This window comes from Pelophylax lessonae (assembly GCF_965119305.1).
Source record: "Pelophylax lessonae genome assembly, chromosome: 6".
NCBI lineage: Eukaryota > Metazoa > Chordata > Amphibia > Anura > Ranidae > Pelophylax > Pelophylax lessonae.
In genome coordinates this window covers 173,954,735-173,963,815 of record NC_138773.1, presented here as the reverse complement: position 1 = coordinate 173,963,815, position 9,081 = coordinate 173,954,735, and positions in this window count along the sequence as shown.

Sequence of the window (9,081 nt, the reverse complement as noted above, 5' to 3'; positions counted from 1 at the left end):
GTATTGGGTAGGTTCTTCACTCCCAGCAGCTAAACAGAGCAGAAAGGTATGTGCTGCTGGTAGAGGAGATTAAAGTAATGCTATTTTCTGTATCGTCTATTGAGGGACACAGAAATTTATAGAATTTTTAGACAGTTGGATTGTACAGCCACGTACAGGAGAAATGGACACTGATAACAAAAGAAGCTGTTGGCAGCACAGGATAACCCTGTCCACAACTATCAAGCCAAGTTTTTTGTTATTGTCCTCGGGAGATTAGACGTGTTTCCTTTCAAAATCTTGGAGCTTTGGGCACATTGGCTGTTCCTGCAGTGTTGAACTGTCCAGTTGGAAGGTATCTTATCCAGGTTCAGTCAGACGATGCCACAGTGGTGCCGTGCATTATCCATTTTAAAGTGACTAGAAGTCTCACCATAGAAGAAAAGGTAGATTGATTCCTGTCCTGGTCAGAATGTCACGTTCTATATTTGTCTGCCATGCACATACCAGGAGTACACAATTCAGGGGCATGTCAACGGGTCTGTGGTAGTGAGCCCTTATAGATCCCCAGCTCAGGATTCCCCAGGGCACAGAGTCTAAGCCCCAGCCTGCTTCTTCACCAGGGCCCCTGATGGTGGGGATGGACTTGCAGTGCAGCAGACTGGAACCAGGTCGCGGCCCCCAGGTAGGCCCAGCTGAGAATGTGGAGACCGCTGGCGTGTGCAGGGTAAACAGGAGACTATAAGGAGATCCAAGAGACAAGCCGAGGTCAGGACAGGCAGCAGACAAACGTAAACAGAGAAACAAAGCCGGGTCGGTACACAGGAGATCAGATACAATAGCCAAGGGATACACGGATGGGAGCTCAGAGAACAGCGAAGTTGCTCAAGCAAGGAACAGTGCACTGAGCATGTGTATATATAGGGAAGCAAACAGGGAGGTGACCCAGGAAGTAATTGACAGGAACAGGATATAACTCACAGTGGAGCAGGCGACGCCCATAGGAAACAGAGAAGCCTAAACACCACATGTGAAGGGAGGCAAAACAGAAGCACTGCAGCAAGGAGGTAAGAATATACAGACAAAGCTATAGGCTAACTTGTGACAGTACCCCCCCTCTTACGGGGCCTCCCCACTCGTTTGGGCCCAGCCTTGAGAGGAAACTTCTGATGAAAAAGTTTCACCAAACGAGGTGCAGAAACATCAGTGGAAGGAATCCAACAACTCTCCTCAGGACCATATCCTTTCCAGTCCACTAGATACAAGAGCCTTCCCCTGGAGAATTTGGAATCCAGGATTTGCTTGATTTCGTACTGATCTGAAGTACTGGCTATTGGAGAAGGACGACGAATAGGACGAGAAAACCTATTGATGATGTATGGTCTCAGAAGAGAAACATGGAAAACATTGGGGATTTTTAGATGTGACGGGAGATGGAGCTTAAAAGCGACAGGGTTAACCTGGCAGAGGATTGTAAAGGGACCCATGAAACAAGGAGCAAACTTCATAGAGGGTACCCTGACATGGATATTCTTGGTAGAGAGCCAAACCTTATCACCAGGGAGAATTTTGGGGCTCACACGGCGATGACGATCTGCAGCTACCTTGTACCTGGAAGCCGCCAGATGTAAATTCTTGGAAACATCTGCCCAGATAGAATTGAGAGACCGTTGCACCTCTGCGGCTGCCGGCACCTCAGCAGAGATCAGAACAGGAAATGGTACTGAAGGATGGCGGCCAAATACCGCGAAGAAGGGAGACTCACCAGTGCTGGCATTAGCCTGGTTATTGAGGACAAATTCTGCCCAGGGTAAAAGGTCTACCCAATCATCCTGATGGGCAGAAATGAAGGCACGAAGATAGCGTTCCACCTTCTGGTTAACCCTTTCCATTTGACCATTTGACTGCGGATGAAAAGCTGAGGAGAAATCCAACTTGATTCCAAATGACGTGGCCAGGGCTCTCCAGAAGCGGGCCGTAAACTGAACTCCTCTATCTGAGACAATGTGTGAGGGCATACCATGGAGACGAAAGATTTCCCTAATGAAGATGGAAGCCAAAGTGACAGCAGAGGGTAGGCCTGGAAGTGGAGTTGTGACATTTTAGAAAACCTGTCCACCACCACCCAGATAACGGTGGCGCCCGCTGATGGGGGTAGTTCAGATATAAAGTCCATAGAGATGCAGCGCCACGGTACATCTGGAACAGGTAGAGGTAACAGGAGACCTGCTGGAGCTGAATTAAAAGACTTAGACTGCACGCAAATGGAGCAAGCCTCAACATCCTTCCGGAGTGAGGGCCACCAGTAGTAACGCAGCAGGAAGGCACAGGTGCGTTGCACACCAGGATGTCCAGAGAGTTTAGAGTCATGTGCCCATTTGAGAAGCTTGGGGCGAAGGGAGGGCCTCACAAAAGTCTTTCCGGGGGGGATACGTGGAGACTGAAGGTGAGTGGAGGCCAGGAAACAATTGGCAGGAATAATATGTTCAGGTTCAATATGACACTCTGAGTCAGCAACGTCAAATGATCTGGACAAGGCATCCGCACAAGCATTCTTGGAGCCGGGTCGGAAGGTGATGTCAAAAATAAACCTGGCAAAAAAGAGAGCCCATCGTGCTTGCCTGGGATTTAAACGTCGGGCAGACTGCAGATACTGGAGGTTCTTATGATCGGTATAGATCAGAATACGATGAGGAGACCCCTCCAGTAGATGTCGCCATTCTTGCAGTGCCAGCTTGATAGCCAGAAGCTACCGATCCCCGATGGTGTAATTTTTCTCTGCATCAGAAAACTTCTTAGAGAAAAAGGCACAGGGGCGGAGCTTACTGTCATGCCTTTGGAGAAGGACGGCCCCCACTCCCAAGGATGAAGCATCTACTTCCAAGAAGAAAGGCTGAAGAATGTCAGGACGTTTGAGAATAGATGCCGATAGGAAGGCCGATTTGAGTTTGTGGAAAGCCTCAACAGCTTCAGGAGGCCAGGTTCTGGCATTGGCACCCTTCCGGGTCAAGGAGGTAATGGGTGCCACCAGAGAGCAGTAATCAGGGATGAACTGGCGATATAAATTGGTGAATCCCAAGAACCGTTGCGTTGCTTTTAGACCAGAAGGCTGAGGCCAGTTGGACATGGCCTGAAGTTTGGCAGGATCAATAAGCAGCCCTTTATCTGTGACTATGTAGCCTAGGAAAGGAACTTGGGTTTGCTCGAAGAGGCACTTCTCCAACTTCACATACAAGCGATGGTCCCGAAGACGTTGAAGAACCGTACAAACATGCTGGCGATGAGTGTTCTAATCTGGAGAAAAGATGAGTATGTCATCCAGATACACAATGACACAAACATATAGGATGTCATTAACAAAGTTCTGGAAGACAGCTGGGGCATTACACAAACCAAAAGGCATTACGAGATATTCATAGTGCCCATCTCTGATGTTAAAAGCAGTTTTCCATTCATCCCCCTCTCGAATCCTAATCAAATTGTATGCTCCACAGAGGTCCAACTTGGTGAAAATATGAGCATCTCGTAGCCTGTCAAAAAGTTCGGAAATCAAGGGTAACGGGTACCGATTCTTAATGGTGATGGCATTGAGACCTCTATAATCAATGCAGGGCCAGAGTGTATCATCCTTTTTCTCCACAAAGAAGAACCCAGCCCCAGCAGGAGAATTGAATTTACGTATAAATCCTTTCTGCAGATTTTCCTGGATGTACTTGGACATGGCTTGGGTCTCCGGGATGGAGAGAGGGTAGACTCTACCTCGGGGTGGTGAAGCCTCGGGTTGGAGGTCAATCGCACAATCGTAGGGACGATGAGGAGGCAAACTGGGAGCAGCTTTTTTGCAAAAGACATCTCGATAGGCCAGATACTGCCGAGGAAGAATTGGAGAGGTAGAGACCTCAGCCACAGGTACACGGAGAGGTGGAGACACCTTAGGGAGACAGGTCTGATGGCATTGCGACCCCCAAGATAACACTTGGCCAGAGTTCCAATCCAGATAAGGTGAGTGTTTCTTCAACCATGGAAGAAGACTTGGGGAGTATCAGGAAGGAGACTTCCTCCCGATGAAGGACACCGACATGCATGGTGATGGAGGCTGTTCTGAAGCGTAGGGGTCCGAAGGCCAAGGTCGAGCCATCCACTGCCGAAACAGCTAAGGGCATAGCCAGGGGAAATAGAGGAATGCCCGGTTCAGTGGCCAAAGACTGCTCAATGAAATTCCCGGCTGCTCCAGAGTCTACATATGCAGAAACTTGATATGAATTTAGGGCCCAATGAATAGAGACGGGTATAACAAATCGAGGGTAGGTGGCAGAGTTCAGATTCTGGTCTAGATCCCCTCCCTCTGAGCGACCTAGACCTGAGAGTTTCCCGGACGGACGGGGCAGGATTTTATCATATGACCACCAGCTCCGCAGTAAAGACACAGGCCGAGTCTCAGGCGACGGGACCTCTCTTGTGGAGCGAGGTGTGTCCGGCCTAATTGCATGGGTTCTTCAGAAGCCAATACTGCGGGAGAGATGGGTTGTTCCAGAATGTTCTGGACAACAGGAGCAAGGTGACCCAGTGGGAGGTGACGTGACACAGTCCTTTCCAGATCTCGCTCCTGGAAGCGGACATCAATTTGGATTCTAAGGGAAATCAAGCCATCCAAGGTGGTGGGTATAGTTCTGCCAGCTAGTTCGTCCTTAATACGATCTGCAAGACCTTGCCAAAATGTTGCTGTAAGAGCCTCGTTGTTCCATGCCAGTTCCGAAGCCAAGGTGCGAAACTGAACTGCATATTGACCAACAGTCATGTTTCCTTGACGAAGACGAAGAAGGGCTCCAGAAGCAGATGAGGCCCTGCCAGGCACATCAAAGGTATTACGGAAAGCTTGTAGGAAGGCAGAGAGACTGGAAATGGTTGGATCTTGACGCTCCCACAGCGGCGAGGCCCAAGCCAAAGCTGGTCCCGACAGGAGTGAAATCATGTACGCCACCTTGGAACGATCAGTAGGAAAGTAATGGCCTGCTAGCTCGAAGTGGATTGAGCACTGATTGATGAATCCCCGACAAGCTTTGGGGTCCCCAGAGAAGCGAGATGGCGGAGGCAGCTGGAGTTTTGCAGGACTGACCTCTGCTGGAGGGACTGCGGAAGCAGAAGCGACAGGGGCGGACACAGGAGCTGGAATGGAGGAAGCGGGAGTAGGAACAATCTGCAGCTGATCCAAACGGGAAGAAAGAGCCTGCAGACACTGCATAATCTGTTCTTGATAAGCCTGCTGAACGTTAACTCTCTGCTCCAAACTCTGAAGTTGATCCTGAAGTGGCTGCGGTGTCTCCGACAAGCTCATGGCTTGAGCAAACTGTCAACGGGTCTGTGGTAGTGAGCCCTTATAGATCCCCAGCTCAGGATTCCGCAGGGCGTGGAGTCTAAGCCCCAGCCTGCTTCTTCACCAGGGCCCCTGATGGTGGGGATGGACTTGCAGCAGACTGGAACCAGGTCGCGACCCCCAGGTAGGCCCAGCTGAGAATGTGGAGACCGCTGGCGTGTGCAGGGTAAACAGGAGACTATAAGGACATCCAAGAGACAAGCCGAGGTCAGGACAGGCAGCAGACAAACGTAGACGGAGAAACAAAGCCGAGTCGGTACACAGGAGATCAGATACAATAGCCAAGGGATACACGGATGGGAGCTCAGAGAACAGCGAAGTTGCTCAAGCAAGGAACAGTGCACTGAGCATGTGTATATATAGGGAAGCAAACAGGGAGGTGACCCAGGAAGTAATTGACAGGAACAGGATATAACTCAGTGGAGCAGGCGACGCCCATAGGAAACAGAGAAGCCCAAACACCACATGTGAAGGGAGGCAAAACAGAAGCACTGCAGCAAGGAGGTAAGAATATACAGACAAAGCTATAGGCTAACTTGTGACAGGGCAGACTTCTTTAGTCAGCAGGGCATGGACCCCGGGGAACAGTCCCTACACTTGAAGTTGTTTCTAGACCTTTATCCCTAGTAGAGGGCACCAGATGTGGCTCTCCTAGTTTTCAGATTTAACAGATAGGTTTGTCCCCTGGGTAAGAGATCCTCTAGTGCCAGTAGTAGATGCTGCGGTGACTGTGCGATCAGTATACACATCTTCTTCATTTGCTTTGGGTGATTGAGAGAGCTTTCCAGTAATCCTCATTGTTCCATATAGACCCAGGTACATGCGATACAATGACCTGGTAAGACACCTAGCAGAAACTCCATGGGCCCTGTCGGATTGTAAAGATCTTTTGTCTCAATTACCTTTTTTACCATTGTGCTTAACGGCGTCTGGCTTTACCGGTCTTAAGGGGCATTTTGGAATTACTATGATAACGGCTAGAAAGGCTGCTTCCAGTGGGGTCTATTATTGGAGCTGGATTGTATACTTCACTTGGTGGAGCCTCTGGAATTCTGCCCTAAAACATTCTCTTTCCTTCACAGGGGCCTGAACCAGTGTTTGGCTCTCTGAATTTTGGGGATGTAATTGTGCCGGAAACGGAAACGACACGCAGCGAGGAGAGCGAGGAGATCTGAGAGCTGTGTGTGTGTGTGTAGAGGAGGAGGAGCCGCCGCACGTGCGGAGGAGAGTGGGGGAAGCCGCACTAGGAAGCCGGGGGCCGGGGGCAGGAGCTCGGAGCCTCGGACCAGGGAACCAGTGCGGGGGACAGCCGGGGACAGGAGACGCACGTGCGGAGGAGAGCGGGGGAAGCCGCACTAGGAAGCAGAAGCAGTGCGGGAGACAGCCGGCGGCAGGAGCCGCACGTGCGGAGGAGAGCGGGGGAAGCCGCACTAGGAAGCAGGAGACAGGAGCTCGGAGCCTCAGACCAGGGAACCAGTGCGGGGGAGACAAAGACCGGGACCAGACTGAGACCGAGGGACGTAAGTTGGAAACAATCTGATCTGATCTCCTGGTAGGGGGGCGGGCTGGTGGGGGGACTACAAGTACAAACACTACAGGCAATACAGGCTACTAAGGGGTTACTATAGACTGAGAGGTGCTCTGCGACTTGCGACTGGTGAGTATCTTGCGACTGGTGGGTGAGCATCTTTGCGACTGGTGAGCATCTTTGCGACTGGTAAGTATCTTTGCGACTGGTAAGCATCTTTGCGACTGGTAAGTATCTTTGCGACTGGTGAGCATCTTTGCGACTGGTAAGCATCTTTGCGACTGGTAAGTATCTTGCGACTGGTGAGTATCTTTGCGACTGGTGAGTATCTTGCGACTGGTGAGTATCCTTGCGACTGGTGAGTATCTTTGCGACTGGTGAGTATCTTTGCGACTGGTAAGTATCTTGCGACTGGTGAGTATCTTTGCGACTGGTGAGTATCCTTGCGACTGGTGAGTATCCTTGCGACTGGTGAGTATCTTGCGACTGGTGAGTATCTTGCGACTGGTGAGTATCTTTGCGACTGGTGAGTATCCTTGCGACTGGTGAGTATCCTTGCGACTGGTGAGTATCTAGTGACTGGTGAGGGCATTAGCGACTGGTGGGTACCCCAGGTTTAGTACCAGGGAAGTTAGAGGTAGTGTAGGTAAGGAAGAGCAGGCCGTTAACATTATCCCCATAGAGTAGTGGGTAATAATGTCCGACAGGATTGGGGATGCCACTCAGTGCACTTCTTGCGGCATGTATGCGTTCCTTGATGAAACAATCGAGGACGAATACTGCTGTGCAAGATGTGAGCGACTTGTTGCTCTGGAAGCCCACATCGTGGATCTAGAGAGCACAGTGACAAGACTGCGTGGCATCTACAACCTGGAAAGGAGCTTGGACTTTACCCATCAGGCGCTGGCAGGGGTCAGCATAGAGGAGGAAGGAATAGAGGAGACGCAAGCAGCAGAGGTACGCAGCTGGGTGACTGTTAGGAATGTTAGGGGGAGGAGAGTCAGGGAGGCCAGTCCTGAGTTGGTACACCCTAACATGTTTGCCGAGTTGCAGGTTGAGGGGGATATCAACTCAGGGGTGGCAGAGCTGGAGCATGCACCCTCCCCCAGCTGCCAGGGGATGGACGGCTCCAGGAAGAAGGGGGGCCGTAACGCAGGAAAGGTTAGACAGGTTGTGGTAGTGGGGGACTCAATTATCAAGAGGACAGAGAGGGCAATCTGTAAAAAAGATCTCGTGAACCGAACAGTTTGTTGTTTACCGGGCGCCCGAGTTCGGCACATCGCAGATCTGGCAGACAGATTGATGGGGGGGGCTGGGGATGACCCAGCGGTCATGGTGCATGTGGGCACTAATGACAAAGTTAAAGGTAGGTGGAGGATCTTTAAGAACGATTTCAGGGACTTAGGTAATAGATTGAGGACCTCCAAGGTGGTTTTCTCTGAAATACTGCCTGTACCTCGAGCCACACAGGAGAGGCAGAAGGAGATTAGGGAAGTTAACAAGTGGCTGAGGAATTGGTGTAGGAAGGAGGGGTTTGGGTTCCTGGAGAACTGGGCTGACTTCTCAGTCGGCTACCGGCTCTTTAGTAAGGATGGGCTGCACCTTAATGGGGACGGTACAGCTCTTTTGGGGAGAAAGATGGCCACCGAGTTGGAGGGGCTTTTAAACTAGGAGACGGGGGGGAGGGCTCAGAAGTAGAATCAGTCAGGAGGGAGCAGAGGACTGAAGGCAGTTGTAGGGTCAGCAGCGACATTAGGTCAACAACATCAATTGGCGGGTCTGTGCGGGAAAACAGCAGACCAAACAAAAATAAACATAACCGCCAATCACGTTTAACTTCCGTAAAACTAAGAGGGGTATATGCTAATGCCAGGAGCCTAGCTAATAAGATGGATGAGTTGGACATGTTAGTACATGAGGAGGACATAGACCTTGTGGGAATAACAGAAACTTGGTTCGACCCCTCACATGACTGGCTGGCAAATATCCAAGGGTATTCTGTGTACCGGAAGGACAGGGTAGGAAAAAGAGGGGGAGGGGTATGTCTCTATGTCAAGAACAATATAAAGGTGATAGAAAGGAGTGACATTACGGATGGGATGAGCATGGATTTAGAATCTGTGTGGGTTGAACTCGATAGGGAAGAAGATAAGGGAAAAGTAGTTGTGGGGGTTTGCTATAGGCCACCTAACCAAGGGGA